The sequence below is a fragment of the Crinia signifera genome, chromosome 2 (genome assembly GCF_055691185.1).
Source record: "Crinia signifera chromosome 2, ASM5569118v1, whole genome shotgun sequence".
NCBI lineage: Eukaryota > Metazoa > Chordata > Amphibia > Anura > Myobatrachidae > Crinia > Crinia signifera.
Window position 1 is genome coordinate 56,554,922 of NC_139218.1, and position 19,023 is coordinate 56,573,944.

Sequence of the window (19,023 nt, forward strand, 5' to 3'; positions counted from 1 at the left end):
TAACCCCCTGAAGACAAAGTGCTAGCGCAGTACATAAAAGAACACAAAGGAATTATTTCTGAATTGCCATTTGTGGAAGAGTTAACGAGAATGCACAGTACAGGGCATAGCATGAACTTTCCAAAGCTCAAAGGCTCAGAGAATTATACTACATGGAAGTTCGCTATGGAAATGCAGCTTAAGAGGGAGAAGCTATGGAAAGTCACAATAGCCCCAGGAGATAGTCCAAACCCAGAAGAGGTAGACAAGGCCATTGGCACAATAGGTCTGGCTGTGGAGCAGCATGTGTATTCTACTATCTGTGGGAAGGAGTCCGCTAAGGACATGTGGACAACTCTACAAGGTGCTTATGAGAATAAAGGCTTAATGAGAAGGATAAGTCTGAGACGCACACTGTATGGAACAAAGCTGAATGCATGCAAGGACATGAACGATTATATTGATAAGATACTATCGATAGCTCAGCAATTGGCATGTGTAGGAGCAAAAGTGGATGAGGAAGAAGTGGCGATGGTAATGCTGCAGAACTTGACAGAAGAATTTGACTTTCTGGTTGTCGCACTAGAGTCAAATGAAACCAAGCTTACAACTGAAGTTGTGAGAGCCAAGCTACTACAGTTCCAAGAGAGAATCCACAAGGATGCCATAGCTGAGGGTTCTGCCTTAGTAGCAAAGGGTGCGAGACCCAAGAAATGCACATTCAAATGTTATGTGTGCCACAAAGTAGGGCACAAGGCTTCAGAATGCAGGATGAAGAACACTAGTGGCATGCACAAGCGGCATGATAAGAAGAACGAGTCAGCACTGAATGTAACAGACAAGCCAAGGAGGGATCTCTGGTACATGGACTCGGGAGCCTCTAGACACTTCAGCTGCAACAAGGAGTGGTTCAATTCTTTAACACAGTGTACACCCACAACAGTTACCGGGATTGGTGAAAAGGTCCTTACTGCATCAAATGTTGGGACAATCACAGTGAGACTAAGAATTGAGGGACAGACAGTAGTCACAGATATTCAAGACGTCCTGTATGTACCAGAATTAGGAAGTAACCTCATCGCTATCAGCGTACTCGAGGCAAAAGGCTACAGAGTCCAGTTTGCAAAGGGCAGGTGTATGGTGCATAATGAAAGAGGGACTGTAATTGCTTCAGCAACCCGATGCAACCAACTATACGTCCTAGACACAGATGAATGTGTAGCTTTGGCAGCCTCTGCTGAAAATGAGTCGATGGAACTCTGGCACAGACGTTTGGGACACTTAGGATATGATAATGTCCAGAAATTAGCTGATGGGATGGCAACAGGAATCACAGTGAAGGACACCGGAAGACCTGTGTGCGAGAGTTGCATAAAAGGCAAGCAGACCCGCAACCCATTTCCCAAGTCAGCAGGCAGAGCAGAAACACAATTAGCTCTGGTGCACACAGATGTGTGCGGACCAATGGAAGAGGAGTCAACCAGTGGTTACAAGTACTTCATGACTCTCATCGATGACGCCACAAGAATGACACACGTATACTTCATAAGGAAGAAAAGTGAGGTGGTCAAGAAAATTGTGGAGTACAAGAACCTAGTGGAAACTCAGACGGGCCTAAAGCTAAAGGTCCTGAGATCCGACAATGGGGGAGAGTACGAAAATGAAGTCCTAACCGACTTTCTCAGAAAACATGGCATAAAGCATCAGCTGACGATAGCCTACACGCCTGAACAGAATGGCGTAAGTGAAAGGGCGAACCGAACAATCGTTGAAAGAGCACGAGCGATGGTGAACGATGCTGGCCTGGAGAAGAGTTTTTGGGCAGAAGCTGTATCTACTGCAGTATACCTGAAAAACAGAACACCTACAGTGGCCGTGAAGGGAAAAACCCCCTTAGAGGCCTGGTCTGGGAAGAAGCCAGACATCAGTCACCTCCGTGTCTTTGGGAGCAGAGCTTATGCGCATGTACCAAAGGAAAAAAGGAAGAAACTTGATCCAAAATCAAGACAGTGCATATTGCTAGGCTATTGTGAGGAGAGCAAAGGGTACAGGCTCTGGGATGCAGAGAACAGACGTCTTCTAAAATCAAGAGATGTGATATTTCAAGAAACAGCATCACCCACAAAAGCAAAAGAGCAAGAAAAGCAAGCACTAGTAGAGGTATGTGAAATAGAGAGCATACCTGCAACAGAAAATACTGAAGAAGGAAGCGAACCAACTAATAGAGCTTCCGTAAGAAGAAACAAGGGCATACCAGCCAGGAGATATGAGGAAGAATATGCGAATATTGCTTTCAGTGAACCTCAGAGTATTCAAGAAGCGAAAGCGTGCAGTGATTGGGCGAAATGGAAATCTGCAATAGACACAGAGCTATCAGCACTGAGAGAGAACGATACTTGGACCATAGTAGATAGGCCAAGCAACCGCAAGACAGTCAAGAACAAGTGGGTCTTCTGCAAGAAGTTAAATTCAGACGGAGAAGTTGCCCGTTACAAAGCCCGTCTTGTTGCTAAGGGATACACACAGAGATCCGGAATTGACTATGGGGAGATATACTCACCTGTTGCGAGGTATAACACTCTCAGGTTAGTAATTGCAGTCGCCACCTTACAAGACTTACTGCTATACCAACTAGACTTCGACTCAGCGTTCCTAAATGGAGAGCTACTTGAAGAAATCTATATGGAATCACCAGATCATTATGATGAGAATGAACTTCAGACAGAGAAAGTGTGTCTTCTGAAGAAATCCATATATGGCCTAAAGCAGAGTGGTCGTTGCTGGTACATAAAATTGGACACAGTACTACTTGAAATGAATTTTATTAGATCAGAGACTGACCACTGCCTTTATCACAAAACTCTAGGAGAAAAGTTGTTCATCATAGCAGTCTATGTGGATGATATACTTATAGCAGGTCACGAAGATCACATCACAAGTGTAAGAGATCAACTGAAACAGAGATTCAAGTTGAAAGACTTAGGTCCAGCCAATCATTTGTTGGGCATGAGAATTGTTCAAAACTTGCAAAAGGGAACAGTCACAGTCGACCAACAAATGTACATCGAGGCAACAATCTTGAAGTATGGGATGGCAGACTCCAAGTCAGTGAATACACCAATTGACAAAAGCATCAAGATTACAAAAGGTATGTCACCAACCACACAAGAAGAAGCAGAGGAAATGCAAGATGTTCCTTACAAGAACGTGGTTGGAAGTCTTATGTATGCAAGTATTGGAACCCGTCCAGACATCACTCATGCAGTCAGTCGGGTGAGCCAATTTGCAATAAATCCTGGAAGACAACACTGGATTGCGGTGAAGAGGATTCTGAGATACCTAAAAGGTACAAGTTCCTTGAAGTTAAAATTCGCCAAGACAAGCAATTCAAATTTGAAAGTCTTCTGCGATGCCGACTGGGGAGCAGATGAAGATGATCGTCGTTCCCACACCGGTTACCTGTTCACACTGGCCGGAGCAGCAGTTAGTTGGGCGAGTAGAAAACAACCAACAGTTGCTCTCTCGACAACTGAGGCCGAATACATGGCTCTTACAGAGACATCAAAAGAAGCACTCTGGATCAAAGAGACTTTGTGTGAGTTAGGTCTACTTTATGAAGAAGAGACTATCAGTATCGCATGTGACAACAGGGGAGCAATAGATCTTTCCTGTACTACCAAGCACCATGGAAGGTCGAAGCACATCGCGATAAGACACCACTTCATCAGAGAACTAGTGGAGAACAAGTCCATCGATGTTGAATACATTGCAAGTGAACAGAATGTCGCTGACATGCTTACTAAAGGACTGTCGACAAACTTGCTTATTAAGTTCGTGAAGGACTGTGGACTTGTCTAAGTTCAAAATGTTGATTTGAAGTTCTGATGTTCTGAATGTCTTTTCTCTCTAACCATATTTTCGGTTACAGGTATCACAAAAGGACAGAGAATTGTATTAAGTTCTTTTATGTAGCCGAAGACAGCCTTGAGCGAGGGGGAGTGTTAGATTGCAGCGCTCAGCGCCTGTCTCCATACACTGTTTAGTGTAAGGCTCACAGTCTGCCTTGTCCCCTTGCAGCCAACGTAGCTAGGCGTCACCCTGAGTGACAGCTCGCTTAAGCGAATAGCAGGGCAGAGACCCCTGACCCTGCTGGCAGTGTCCCCTTTCCTGTGAGGAAGTCCCCGCGTAGTGTGTACCTCAGAGCGTATGTGACTCCGTCCATGCTGTTTGTAGCTCCACGTGCACCGGAGCGCATAGGAGCAAGTCCCCGCTGTAATCCCGTTACCAGCGTGACCTTTTGCACAGGGAGATCAGTCATCATTGGCAGCAGCGAGACTGGGAGAGATACCGCAGCGTAAACCAGCAAACTGTCATTGACCCTGCACGCGCCAAAACGCTACAGCTAAGTAACAACCTGACACTGTGATCCTAAATGTACCAGTTGTATTACCGCTTGAAGTTAACTACTAAAGTACTGTTGTAACCTACAAGCCTGCCACTTGAATAAACTCTCCAATTGGTTATATCTTCTAAGTGTGAGGTCTGACAACCACACTGCACGTACTTATAGACACTCTGCCAATAACCACCTCCACTTCCTGTATAGACCTCTGTACATTTTCATCTCCAGACCCATAAGACCCTTAATCCGGCCCTGCCCGGAGACAGTACACAGCCAGCTGCCAGACATAGAAGGACCTGACTTCTGATTGCACACCACTCCACCACTACTCCTTCATATAAGGATACGCATACCGTTCAATTCCACTCCACAATTACTGTGGATATTTATAATTGAGAGGAGGGGATAATCATAAACGTAAAGCCCAATCAAGGGGTACGGCAGAGAATAAAGGTTGGGAACTCCTACTCTAGAGCAACAAGGATTCTTTCCATCATTGGGAAAATTCCATGTCAGCCCAGATTGTGTGTACACACTCCAGCACTGTTAATGAAGGACGAAACAAACACTGGGGGCAAATGTAATAGGGTGTGAGAATCAGAAAGTGAGAGATTTTGGGAAAGTTTTCCCAGTTTGTTTAAAGCAGCAATCAGTTACGTGGTAAAACAACCTGCTTTTTCAGTGTACAGTACATGATTGCTGCTTTAAAAAAAATGTGAAAACTCTCCCAAAATCTCTCACATTCTCACACACTATTATATTTGGCCCTGGGGCTGATTTAGTAGTAGTAGTAGTAGTAGTACGTTTATTTATAAAGTGCCACAAAGTGTCCGCAGCGCCGTACATAGCAAACAAAAAACTAATTACAAGGTAACGTACAGGGTGTGTTGAAAAATACAGTATGAATAGGGGTATAGCTGGTAGAACTAAAATCAGCATCAATTCTGAAGTAGGTGTGGAAATTGTCGAGGAGACTGTAGAGGAAGGGAAGAACAGGACAGGAGCGCTGGTGAAGTATAGAGGTAGGGTGAGTACGTGAGGAAGGAGGGCCCTACTCATAAGAGTTAACATACTAAAAATAGGTGGGTGGACGAATGAAAAACAATAGGATAATTAGGAACGGATGGAGGGGTAGGGTAGGCAGGATAGGAGGAGCAAAAGAGGTTAGGAGGAGAAGGGATAGGCTAAACGGAAGAAGTGGGTTTTGAGGGAGCGCTTGAAGGAGGTAAGGGAATTAGAAAGCCTGATGGGTGGCGGGAGGTTGTTCGAGGGCAGGGGGGCAGCGCGAGAGAAGTCTTGGACATGGGAGTGGGAGGAGGTGATTAGGTGAGAGGTCAGTCGGTGGTCGGCGGCGGAGCGAAGAGGACGGGAGGGAGTGTGGATAGAGATCAGTGAAGAGAGGTAAGGAGCGGTGGAGGAGGAGAGAGCCTTGTAGGTGGTGGTGAGAAGTTTAAAGAGAACCCGGAAAGGAATGGGGAGCCAGTGAAGAGATAGACAGAGGCGGAGGTAGAGGAAGATGAGCCTAGCAGCAGCGTTAAGAATGGAATGGAGAGGGGCGAGGTGGGCACTGTACACTGGCATACCTCCCAACAGGACCCGTTCCAGGAGGGACACAATGCTCTGCTCCTAGACTTCCCTCTTAATTTATGATTGCCATCCCCTGTATAGAATAGGTTAAGTGATTAGAAAGGTGTTTTAACACAGGCGATGGTAATCCTAAATTAAGAGGGAATTCCAGGAACAGAGCATTATGTCCCTCCTGGTGAGGGTCATGTTGGGAGGTATGCACTGGGAGGCTGAGCTATGATGATGCAATTCAGCACAAATCACATCATTGGTTTTTCTATTGTGGGAGGCCAAGAGTGGGATGCGGGGGAGCTGGAGGGGAATGATTTTCAGGAGCCTACCAGGACGTTCTGAGAGGGTAGGCAAGTATATTCTTGCATGTGCCTAGTGGGGGAGGACATGGCCTCATGACCCCCCTCGTTTTCATCACTCCAGAGTGTGCTACTGAAGTGAGACTACTCCACTAACCCCCCCTCCACCCCCCACAGGTGGAACAACAGCAGAACAATGCCAGAAAATCAGAACTGTTCTTCCCGAATCGTGATGGCTAATCTCAATAGCACAAATTATGCCATTGAGCAATGGGGATCAAGGTTGAAATGATACCATTCACTGTGTGGAGATGTGCAGATGGGCTGCTGGATTTACTGGTTCTTGCAGGCCCTGCACTCAGTGGGTATACAGTTGGAAGTGGAACTCATATTTTTGCACAGATGGGCCTCCTTTTCAACGCTCTACGGAACAACACATACTTCATTGCACAGCCAACAAACCACAGCAGATTGTAATGGGGGTGATTCTGAGCTGGGCTTATGCACATCTGCTTAGTGACAGAGGAATTGGGGAAAGGAAGATGTGTCCTTGCATAGACCGAGTACAGTAAAGGTGGGTTTGAGTAACTGTCACCAGACGGATCACTCATTGGTGCCCATACCTCTGATACATAGTGCTGCCGATACACCTAGACAACGGTTGCTGCCAGCACTAGCTAGCCATATCGGAGAGACTGATTGTGAATTCATAGATGCCAATGATCAAAGCTGACATGAATAGGTCGACATGAGTTTTCACCTTTTTACTTTTTCATACTTTTCTATTCATGTGGATTAAGATTGGGAGCAATAGAGTGTGCCAAGTGTGAAGCAAGTGGATGCGGTACTTGTGTAGTTTCACGGCGGCAGTTACATAGTCAGCGTAGTGTCCCTGTCAGAATCAGCGCAGTCAGCGTCGTCAGCGTCCCTGTCAGTATCAGCATCGTGTTCCAGCCCATTCGCGGCCAGCCGCAGCTTACGTAGTTTGTGTAGTCAGTCAGCGTTACGCAGTTAGCGTAGTCAGTCAGCGCTTATTACATTGTGTGGGAACCATTGACCCTTTTAACCTGCCTGACATGACAGGTGTGAATGTGTTCCTGAAACACCCCCACTATCCACGCCAGCCTGAAGTGTGAAGAGCGTAGCGAGCACCGTGAGGCACATACTGGCACAATATTACTGCTACTTATCAATAAAAGTACCAGAATAAACTGAATTTGAAAACAGTTTACAGATTTTAATCTTCTTATTTTTCTTTCTATTCTACATTCATCACTTTGTTTTTATACTTCGCCATCGATATCCCTCATACAGGGACTCTATATATCAGGTCGCAGACAATTAATACAATTGACCGATTTAAATAGCAAAAGATGGCTTTTTACCTTTAAATTGCTCACTAATAAAGATATTAAAAACTGCTTCTTTACATGTCCTGCGGGACAACGTGGATGAGGAGAGCATCCCAGACAAACTGATTTCTTTCCCCCTTTTTCCCTTACAATCAATATTTCAAATCAGTTGAGAGCACCCACTATTGGAGAGGAACAATATATATAAAAATCCTTCCTTTGGAGAGATATTTGCCATCCACGAATTATTGATATCCCAGTAATCTATATGGGGCAGGTGTTTTCCCTTTTTTTGTACATCAAGTAATCCGCGTCCGCTCGCCACACTTTATTAAATCGACTCCACGCCGACGTGGATAGTGGGGGTATGAAGAGGTCAGGAGGATGCGTACCGCACGGATAGTGGGGGTTTGAAATGGAGGCATTTGCCAGTATGTAACATGGAGCACTGCCAAATGCTTCCTTTATTGTGCATGAGACGAACCTGCGCACCGCACCACACCCCACACCCCTTTGTGCAGGAGACGCACGCACTACCGTACCCCTAACCCTGGCCATCTCCCTGAAGCGGACACAGGCAGGGTTGCCGTACCCTGCCGCAATAATTACTGAGATGCACAAGTGTGGCCACCTTAAGGAGGGCATATTTTAATTTTGAAGGGAACATTTTCAGATGTAATGTATTGCTGCAGCTTTTATGGTGTTCTCGTGCGTCTCAGACAGATGGAGCGCCTCTCCGCCGGCGCACGCATGATCCCCTCTCCGCCGGCATCCGCCAGTGCAGGGGATCTAGTGGTTACCAGCGCTGTGTGAGAGGCGCTCACTAGGCTTGCCAGGGATGCTGGGGACAGAGCTGCAGCTCCCTGGGATTGTACGGTGACTAGCTGCCTGAAGTGGACACTACGCTGACTGCGCAGGGCTGCCGCTGAGACACTATGCTGACTACACTAGGCAGCCCTTGGACTATGGTGAAAACGTAGCTTAGCCTACGCTGAAAATGTAGCGTAGCCTGTCACTGTGAAACTACACAAGTACCGGGGACGCAATACACTGTTTGGGGGTCCAGGTGCCTAGGTGTTGACGAGGACACGAAAAGAGTATGTTGACTTTTTTATGTGTCAACCTTCTCCATGTCGATGTGCTTGTTTTGACCTTTTGCCACTGTCGACCTTGTGCAATGTTGACCTACACATTGTGATCTGATCTACACCCTCTATTAATTATCCGACTTCCAATAAATGAATGTGCTTGGCACCATGAAAACTATTTTTCTTGCCCTTATAACCTAGTTGTGTGCAAGTACATCTGCCCAGTGGCGTAACTATAGCACCGCAGCCCCCGCCACCGCGGGGGGGGGGGTGCTGTGCATATGGGGGCGCCGGGGGCTGCGGTGCTATAGTTACACCTCCCCCCAATCCCCCGCAGGCTTACCTATTTCGCTGGTCCCGGCGGCTCCGTTCTTCTGCTGAGGACCACCACAAAATGGCCGCCCCCATACAGCAGACAGAAACTGTCTGCTGTATGGGGGCGGCCATTTTGTGGTGGTCCTCAGCAGAAGAACGGAGCCGCCGGGACCAGCGCGAAAGGTAAGGCTGCGGGGGATTCGGGGGGTTTGCATGGGCGGCGCCCCCCCCTAACGGCGGGGGGAGGCGCCCAAAACGTAGCTACGCCACTGCATCTGCCGTACACCTTCCACATATGCCACTGATAGAGATGGAAGCTTGATAAAGAGCGAGATAAAGTGGGGAGATATAAAGTGCCAACCAATCAGCTCATATTACTTGAAACACAGCCGGTAGCATGGCAGTTAGGAGCTGAATTGTTGGTACTTGGGGGTGATTCAGGTTGGTTTGCAAAAGCAAACTCCTTTAATGGACAAAACCTTGTGCACTGCAGGTGGGGCAGATGTAACATGTGCAGGGAGAGTTACATTTGGGTGGGGTGTGTTCAAACTGAAATCTAAATTGCAGTGTAAATATAAAGCAACCAGTATTTACCCTGCATGGAAACAAAATAACTCACACAAATGTAACTCTCTATGCACATGTTACATCAGCCCCACCTGCGGTGCACATGGTTTTGTCCATTAAAGAAGGAGTTTGCTTTTGCAAACCAACCTGAATCACCCTCTTTGTGTCTCTCCAAGCTTTGATAAATCTGACCCTCAATTATTATTTTAGTATACATGTGGCCAATAGCAGCAATGAGTGTGGAAATTAAGGTGTGCTAAGCGGACAATCGAGAATGTTTTCCTACATACAGGCGTGCAAATGACCTACCAAAAGCAAGGCACTGCGTCTTTCACTTCATGGGGAGGGATTCAAATGTTTTATCGCGCCAGATCTCCGGTCAAAAGCGACAGGAGATCACGGGGAGATATTCAAATTATTTTTTTATCACGGTTTTGGCCATTAAGGTCAGGTTTAGACAAAACTAATGGGTGCGTCACCAGTTTGGGCGCCCAAACGGGTGTCTTTTCTAATTTTTTTGTTTGCTACCCCTGCCGGCGCGTTTGTTTCGACATAATCAGTGGAACGCAACCAACTGGCATTCCAAACTGACTCACTGGCAGTTGGTGAGTCTCCCCTAATTGAATTTTGAACGATGTTGCAGCTCCACCACTGTAAAAAAAAAATCTAGCACAAACACAATGTCAGTGAAATATGTTGGGTTACAAAACAAAGTTTTATAATCCAGGTAAGAAGTATATTCACACCCTGCAGCTATGTCAGACTAGATGGAATGAAAGCAGATTTAGGAACAGGAACACCTACTGAACTTTACATTTTTTTTCCTACTGTATGGCATAAGAATTAGAAGTTTTACTTCGCATTATTACTGGAAGCCTGCTGTGGGACTGTGTGTGGGAGAAGCTGATGCTCAGCAATAGTTGTCTGGTACTCACCCTGCTGCTGCTCAGATCTCTGCTGCTGTTGCTTCAGAGCACGAGGGCTGGGAGAGCTGGAGGATGAGCTGCTGTCACTAGACCGTACTCCTGTCATGCACGCACTCACCAGACCTGTTCCCTCCCTGCCTGTACACAAAGCCAATGTGCTTACTCATGATGAAAGAGGCTGCCAGGCAGCCAGCCACCAATCTCAGGCCTGCACAGCCGTTGCCCGGCAACCTGGCCCGCCTCCTGTTGTAAGAGAGTCTGGACAGTAATTAGAATCAGGTGAGGGATTAAATATACCATTAAATGAATTGTGTCATGCACAGCAGCAGGTACTGGTTTTGCTGTGAGAGTAGGCAGCATGCATGGTTAGATAACCATAAGTGACCTGCAGGATTTGTAGGACTACAAGTCACAGCATGCCCTTCTAGCGATTGTATGACACAAGCTGATGATCTACAGCCACAGGTTGCTTTATGCTGGATACACACTATACGATTTTCCTGAATGATATCTATTGTTACCGATATCTTCATGCTTATCTTTCAATGTGTACCCAGTATATCGTTAATGATGCCCGCTCCCTTGGATATGCCCAATCTGAACATGCAATCCAATCACCGTGATCTTGGTGTCGTTCGTTTTCACGATATTGTTATTGATATTGGCAGGGGCACATATAACAGTGACGTGTGTATGGGGCTTTAGTGTCAACTTGGAAGTGGGATCATTGTCTGTTTACAAGTGGGCGATGGGTGTTGGTTCCTATAGAATACAATACTAAAGAAAAAGGAGCAGTTTGATTATGTTATTTGATAAAAGCTATACAGTGCATATATAGTGCCTGATTCATGACAGTTTGTAAGTAAAGCAAACTTGGCAAACCATGCTTTACTGCTAGGGTGGCCAATCCTGGGATCGGGATTGACGGGATCCCAGGATTTGGCCCTAAAAAGTCCGGGATTTCAATCCCGGGATTGGAGTATCCAATCCCGGGATTTCGGTATTAGACTGCGCATGCGCAGTCTATTACCGGGCAGCGTCTGAGCGGCTGCCCGGCTGTTCCTGACCCCTGCGTGCGGCCTGCGCAGCGTGACGGTCATGCTGCACAGGCCACGCATGCCGCCCACACTGCTGTCAGTGTCACTCCTCCTGGCTGCCTGCCCCCCACCTCTTCTCCTGCGCCGGCCCGCCTGCCCCTTCACCGACGCCGGCCCGTCCGTGCCTTCACCTGCGCCTTCCGCCCAGCTTCTATCTAGCTGCTGTGCTGATGAGGAGGTGCACGAGCCCGACGGCACTGTGCACCTCGGAACCCACTCCACTCCCGCCTGCCAATGTAAGTAAATCTGCGGGTCGGCCGGTGTGGGGGTGGGTATCGGGCACACGTCTGCAAACTAAGGATGCCAATCCCAAAATCCCGGGAATCCCGGGATTGAGCATTTTTCAATGCCGGACCCCGGGATTGAAAAAATGCCCCGGGATTGGCATCCCTATTTACTGCAGATGTAATTTGCAGAGAGATTTTGATCTGGGTGGCTTATATTTTTTCTGTGCAGGGTAAATACTGTCTGTTTTTTGTATGTAAAATCTTAAGGTGTGTCCACATGGGTTGATCCGGCGGCCACCGATATCGTTTCGATATTGGCTGCTGCCGGGAGCAGGGACCATGCTGCATTGAGCTGCATGACCCTCATTCCCTGATAGTAGAAATAGAACCTGATTACAGTCTATTTCTACATTCGATTAATATGCCGCGGGGCCGCACATCGGGATCGATTCGGGATCTGGTGCTGCATAGCACAGTGCGCTTTGCACTATATAGTCAACATCGATAGTGCAAATCGCACCGTGTGCGCACAGCATTAGAAGTTCCAACCAATTTAAGCAATTAGAGTCACAATCTGGACATCTGCAGCTGCGGTGAGTGGAATGTATTTGTATGAATGTGTGTCCACCCATCCCCTCCCCAGGGGCAGCAGCAGGTAGAACTACATTTTACCAGCAGCCCTCTCCTCGGGGGATAAAGGGCCTTATTCTAATTCACTCTTTCTGACAAAATCCTTCTTAAGCCGTGTACACACGTCTGCGATAGGGGATGAAATCTCTGGGAATATGTTCGCTGGCGACCATATTGCCAGTGATGGGAGTGTGCCCCGGCGATAAATCGCCGGGTGCGCGCTCCCGTTTTCAGCCCCGCTATAATCGACACCGCCGGCAGAGGTTCCCTTTCATCAGTGGTCGCTGATGAAAAGGAGACACTGAGCAATATATCTCCCCCGTGTGTACGCACCTGTAGATGGACAAAACCATGTGCACTGCAGGTGGGGCAGATGTTACTTGTGCAGAGAGAATTAGATTTGGGTGGGGTTTTACTTCAAAGTGAGACCTATATTGCAGTGTAAAAATAAGACAGCCAGTATTTACCGTGCACAGAAACAAAATACCTCACCCAAATCTAATTATCTCTGCACATTTTACATCTGCCCCCCTGCAGTGCACATGGTTTTGTCCATCTAAGAAGGATTTTGTCAGAAAGAGTGTAAAGGTGGCCATACCTGTACATCAGAAAGATCGATCTTAAGATCGATTGCGCTCATGATTGTGTCCAATTTCCCTTCAACTCCCTGGCAGTCCTTGGTGATTTTTGGACACACAATGTACTCACAATGTCATACAATCCATCATACAATCCATCTGCTGCATTATTGTATGATTGAAGCTTCATTTAAATAGAGGGCTGGCCTACTAGGATCAAAAGGATAGGAGTACCAAATATCCATTTTTTTTATTTATTTCTTTAATTTACAGGTTGCCAGCAACTACCTATCTGCTCACGACTGCTGTGTTATGACATTAATAAATAGCCCGAATGCAGCAATCCTCTGAAAACTGTTTTCAGAGTAGTGACGGAATTGTGCAAAAGGACGTCCACTGCTCTCTTCAGCCGCTCACCCATCTGACGCTTGGATACTTCTGCGGCTCCCAGCGTCACTGCCACGGGCCGCCCGGAAGCTGCACCTCTCTTCTCTGCTAGTCAGGGAGGGAGTGTCACATGACTCTGGTTGTATGAGCCATCTAAAGACAGATTGCATGTGCTTAAAAGCACATGCAACCTGCCCCCAATCCCAATTGATCTTACGTGCAGCACGTCAGATCAGAAGACCAATCCTCCAATCTCCCGGGGCCAGGAGATTGTGTGATTGTATGATTGTGTACACACAATGTGCACACAATCTGCATACAATTCATCTTACAATCAATTGAGATTGTATGATTGGGTACAATATCTTTCTGATGTGTGGCCACCTTTAGGGACAGAGCAGAGCGGCTGCACATGCCTAGTGTACCAGCTTCTTCTACCACATTTACTGTATGTGTGGATCTGAGCCCTCAAACATCGCAATGGACCTGAGAGTAGCTGCTAGGAGGAAGAGACAGGAGCCTTACCATGAGGTGGGAGATTGTGAGCTTAGAAAGTTCTATTATGTTTGTGTGTTTATTTATTATGATATGTTTAACCTTTTCCTGACCACTTATTTAAATGTTTGAAACAGCCTATACTATAGGCCATCTGTACTGTTAATATTAATACTGTATTCCATACAGTATCCAGTGTATAAAAAGATCACTTTTGAAGGTTACCTCTCCCTCAGACTCCAGTACTTACACCAATATGCTGCAGAGTGGGAGATTTTGGATTACATTTGGAACCCCCCTCTAAAAATCCTGTGTTTGCCTCTGTGCGTGGTTGCAGGAAATAGTACTTACTTTTACGAGAGTGACTGGGCGTTTGTGTGGTTTATACCGTCCAACACAGCTGTCCAAGGATAAAGAGGGCGTGGCCTGGTGGTAAAGGAGGCATGGCCTAGTCACGCTCCCATAGCTGTGAAACACTGAAAATCGGTACAAAGCCCTTTTTGTCTGGTACAGACTATAAAAAAACATTACTGTACTACCCAAGAGGGTACAGTTAGAGGGTATGGTGGTAAAGAAAGTAATTAGTGATGATCAGCTGAGAATAGTGGGGGAACATGGAAAGTAGGAATCTATAAACTGAAAGTAATATTATACTATTTTGTGCATACATACCCTCCAATATCTGAAGGGCAGAAATCGGTACAAATTCGTAAAGGGGACATGGCCACGCCCCCTTCCCTATACTTACAATGTTGGGGACAGTTGGGGATCCAGAAACCTGGTGCAAAGCCCTTTTTGGCCTCTTCAGGACAAAAAAGGTACAGTTGGAAGGTATGGTGCATAATGGGCCTATTCAGATGTGGTTGGAGTTGCTATCACTGTTGCTTCCTTTGAAGACCCTTAGATGGCAGCAGACTGTTAAACAATGACAGTCTGTATCTGCCCTGCATCCTATGCCATGCTTGCCTACTTTTGAAAACTAGTTTCAGGGAGACTATTGTTGGTAATAGAATTTTGCATGTCATGCTCCTCCCAAAGGGCGTGTTTAGTCCCCCCCCCCCCCCCCCCCCCAAAAAAAAAAAAAAGTAACAGCGTAATGTGGGCTGAGTGAAATGAGGGAGATTGGTAGACTAATGAGGGAGAGAGGGAGACTTTTGTTATTTCAGGGAGTCTCCTGCAGAATGGAAGGCAGCTATGATCCTATGCTGCCGTGCTGCATCATAGGATGCTGGGAAGATACAGACTGGCATTGTTTAACAGTCTGCTGCCATCTAGAGGGCCTCCAAGGAAGCAGCATCAATAGCAACTCCACGTCTGAATAGGCCCTGTTTATGTGCATGCACAAAATACCAAAAAAACATTACTCTGCCTCGATGGTCTGAGATATGACCAGATCTGAATTAGGCCCAATCCTTGCAGCAGAGTGTGAGTTCTGCTTTTTTGATATTATGTCTATGTTTTCAGGTGAGCAGGTTCATACCTCCCAAGTGTCACGATTTCTGCGGGACAGTCCCGATTTTCGGGTCCTGTCCCGCTGTCCCACCCGCGGCCGGCATTGTCCCGCTGCGGGGAGTGGCAGTTGAAAGGCCCCCAAGCTGATTGAGTAGACGCTGTGCGCATGCGCACAGATTCTATTCGCGGCCGAAAATGAGGTTGCGGCTAATTTGCATAAGCTGCACCCTCATTTGCATATGCCCCGCGAGTGTCCCTATTCCAGCAGCCAAGAAGTTGGGAGGTATGCAGGTTCCCCCAGAGAGAGGGCACAAGACAACTTAAATAGCAAAAAGGAATGTGGAGTTCTTATAAGCTATAAGGGTGTATTCCATTGGCATCGGATCCATTCTGACAGGCATTTGTCGGAATGAATCTGACAATGCCTATTTAATGCGGCCAAATACGACTGTCAGATCTGAGCCAAATCCGACTGGTGGATTTGGCTGCTGCTGCTCACCTGGCTGGCACCGGGAATGGGTGAGGGATGGGTGGATGGTGGCGGGGGATGGAGGACAGCAGACGGGAGCACGGCACAGGGTGAGTTACTGCTGCTGCTCACACGGCCCGATGCCAGGACTAGGTGAGCAACACGAGGACAGTGGGCAGGAGCACGGGAAGGGTGAGCTGCTGCTTATTCGGCGCCATCCTCCCTGCCAAATCTCCTCAGTCCGACTTTTTTTCAAAGTCATATTGAGATTGTCAGAAATGGGCCACAACCTATGGCTATTCTGCCTATCCACGTGGTTTCAGAATTGAATAGGTCAATTGAATAGCCTTTTACTCACAGCTCTGATCTATTCAATTCTGGGCTCTTCTGACAAAATCTTCAGCAACTGCATGTACAGAGCAGGGGGCGGGTGACATCAGTGACCGATACCAGTATCAGTCAGTGTGTATGCGCTATTTTGCTCTCCCATGGCACCGCCAATATGTTTAACTATATCGGCGGCCATCGCCCAGTGTGTACCATTGGTAAGGGCATGATTTAGTAAAGCAAAACAAGCAAGTAATTGTGTGTCTAAAACAAACCATGTTGCTATGCAAGGGGAGCAAATACTGTACATTTATATTGGTTTTCTCAGCCTTGCGAGTCAACCAGAATAAGGTCCAAAGTGTGGAATGTCTGTTGTAGAGTTGTAGTAAACGGAGTACAGTCAAAGCACCCCTTTGGCCCCCCTACTGACCTGCACCCTTCCCCATCACTTGCCTGCCCAGCGGGGACCCTCCAGGTCTGGAGTACACGTCCTGCACAGCCGGGATTCCGTGTGCTCATTCCCCGCAAGTTGAGGCCTACCATCAGCAGCAATCCGCTGCCTCGATTTTTGCGGGCAACCGGCGGCCGAGCTCCGCGGCCGGATCGCAGCCAAAACTGCGCCCTGGACCCGCTGGAGGCCCAGAAACAGGGCACTGAGGTAAGCGGACCTCCCCCATGCCCAAGGCGCAGCCCTCTGCCCCCAATTTATGAGGCCCTGGAACTTCCACAAGTGAGTGGAGCTCAGCAGCTCACCTGTCATATAACTGGGGGGGGGGGGGGGGGGGGGGGGTGGCTGCACCCTACACCACTGAGTACCCCAGGGATCTGTACTTGGACCAGTGCTTTTTAATAACTTTATTGGTGAGTTTGCAAATGGAATTGAGGGTAAAATGTGCCTTTTTGCAGATGACACAAAAGTATGCAACTTGGTAGACACACCAGGAGGGTTAAGACTAGAGATGAGCGGGTTCGGATCCTAGAGATCCGAACCCCCACGAACTTACCTGATCCGAGGCCAGATCCCGGGAGTTCGATGGTCGCCACCATTTTTCTGAGTTCAAATCGAGGGCGGACGTCATCTTCCCGCTGTTGGATTCTCGCGAGACCTGGGGATATATAGTTCCCGCGGTCGGCGCCATTTTCAAACAGGCTGGTGATTTCAGACAGCATGGATGTGTCTGTGCGGTCGGCTGAGCGGAGTGGGGGGGGGGGGGTGACATGCTGGGGGGGGGATGACATGCTGGGGGGGATGATTTATGCATAGGGGGCTGCTGCTAGTGCTACAAAGGGGGCTACATTATTTTAATTCAGCAAAAAAAAAAAAAATTTAAATGACTGCTGCCAGTGCACAGTATAAGTCCAGGGTGCCCGCATGTGTGCTGTATCAGTCCAGGGTGCCCGCATGTGTGCTGCATCAGTCCAGGGGTGCCGCCATCTGTGCCGTATAATTCCATGTGTGCTGTATCAGGTCAGGGGTGCCACCATCTGTGCCGTATAATTCCTGGGGTAAGCCAAGTCTGCCAATTCATGGGGTGCTGTCAAGTGTGCTGTATTAGTCCAGGGGTGATGCTAAGTGTGCCGTATCAGTCCAGGGGTGATGCTAAGTGTGCCATATCAGTCCAGGGGTGAGCCAAGTCTGCCAATTCATGGGGTGCTGCCAAGTGTGCTGTATTAGTCCAGGGGGCAATACTAAGCGTGCCATATCAGTCCAGGGGTGATGCTAGGTGTGCCGTATCAGACTAGGGGGGATGCTAAGTGTGCCATATCAGTCCAGGGGTGATGCTAAATGTGCCGTATCAGTCCAGGGGTGATGCTACCTGTGCCATATCAGTCCAGGGGTAATTCTAGGTGTGCAGTATCAGCCTAGAGGGGATGCTAAAGGCCCCCATACACTATGAGATTTATCTGACCTGTAAAATTGCATCCGATTTCCCTTGAATTTCCCCGGCAGCTTCCCAGGAGGCCCACATACAATTTGACACTTGATGTGCCATGTTTTACATCAAATTTGTGTCAGATAAATCACATATGATTTATCACATGTGATTAATCACGTGATTTATCTGACGCAAATTGGATGTGCTGCTGCTATCACGCGGCGGGGAGGAGAGAGACCCGAACGGACGAGGGAGGGAGCAGCAGCGGAGAAGGGGGGAGGGATGCGAAGGGAGGAGGGAGCAGCAGCAGAAGGGAATCCTTCTGCCGCTGATCTCCGCTGACCTTCTGCTCAGCACCGGGGGAAGCCACATGCTCCTGCGACCATTAGGGAGTGCACACGGGAGCGCGCAGCTGGCGATTTATCGCCAGCAGCACTCCAAATCACTGGAAATATGGTCGCTCAGCGACCATATTGCCAGTGATTTCAGCCAATATTGCCCCCGTGTGTACCCACCTTTACTGTTCTGAGGAAAGGAGAATGGCGGTATATGTATATGTAGTTCGGGGGGTGTCGTCACTCGTACAAAAAGACACCAAGCATGGTTCCGCAGCGGGAGACACGAACAACTCACGTATTTATATCAGAGACGTTTGATTCGCTCTGCACCTTGATAAAGGGGCCACTTGGCTCTGAAACGTTGGCTTATACTCCATGCCTGCAGTCTTTTTGTACAGCGCCGCCGCCGCCACTCGGACTATACATAGCAACAGCGCTGCTGTCATCTGGAGGGAACTGTTAGTTTGTTACAGTATTAACATTTTGCTCCCATTATTGGAGTGATGCACCACGGATATATATATATATATATATATATATGTTGTAAGACAGTGGCAGGGAAAGTCATAGACGGCAGGTACTTTTCCCCTAGAATCCTGTCTTATGGCATATAGACTGCAGGCTATTTCAATCTGTGTGG

The 19,023-nt window shown here is 47.7% G+C and overlaps 1 protein-coding gene across 1 annotated transcript in view; it reads right to left on the minus strand.

The window, feature by feature from the left end:
• The window catches only part of LOC146059705 (apoptosis-inducing factor 3-like), a 149,807-nt gene extending 139,141 nt beyond the window's left edge, over nt 1-10,666 (minus strand). The window contains exon 1 of the mRNA XM_083172165.1: nt 10,516-10,666. The gene's annotated coding sequence lies outside the window, so the exon portion shown is untranslated. The remainder of the gene's footprint in view (nt 1-10,515) is intronic.
• Between the last annotated feature and the right edge of the window lie 8,357 nt (nt 10,667-19,023).